Genomic DNA, 420 nt, shown 5'->3' with positions numbered 1-420 from the left:
TCTCCTTTGCTGCATGTCTCTTGTTTAAATTCTTTTAAATGAAGAAGTCAAGAACCAAGGTATTACAACAACCGTCAACATTTCCGGTGCCATGACTCAGATAGAGGTTTGTCTGCTTCATGGTTTCAGTTTCCTTTCACTTGTGGTGAGTACTATGGCAGCCCCAGACTACCTGATTGACCATCATTGCTTTCCCCAGATCTATTCTATTAAGGTTTTGGGGGAGGACCTTTTAAATCACACACATTCTTTTTCTTTTCTTTTTTTTTTTTGAGACAAAATCTTGCTCTTGTCCCCCAGGCTGGAGTGTAATGGCGCAATCTCGGCTCACTGCAACCTCCGCCTCCTGGGTTCAAGCGATTCTCCTGCTTCAGCCTCCTGAGTAGCTGGGATTACAGGGGCGTGCCACCACGCCTGGCC

Source organism: Aotus nancymaae, unplaced genomic scaffold (genome assembly GCF_030222135.1).
Source record: "Aotus nancymaae isolate 86718 unplaced genomic scaffold, 86718_ANA_hifiasm-v0.15.2.pri h1tg000027l, whole genome shotgun sequence".
NCBI classification, from domain to species: Eukaryota; Metazoa; Chordata; class Mammalia; order Primates; family Aotidae; genus Aotus; species Aotus nancymaae.
This window is presented reverse-complemented; position numbering follows the sequence as displayed.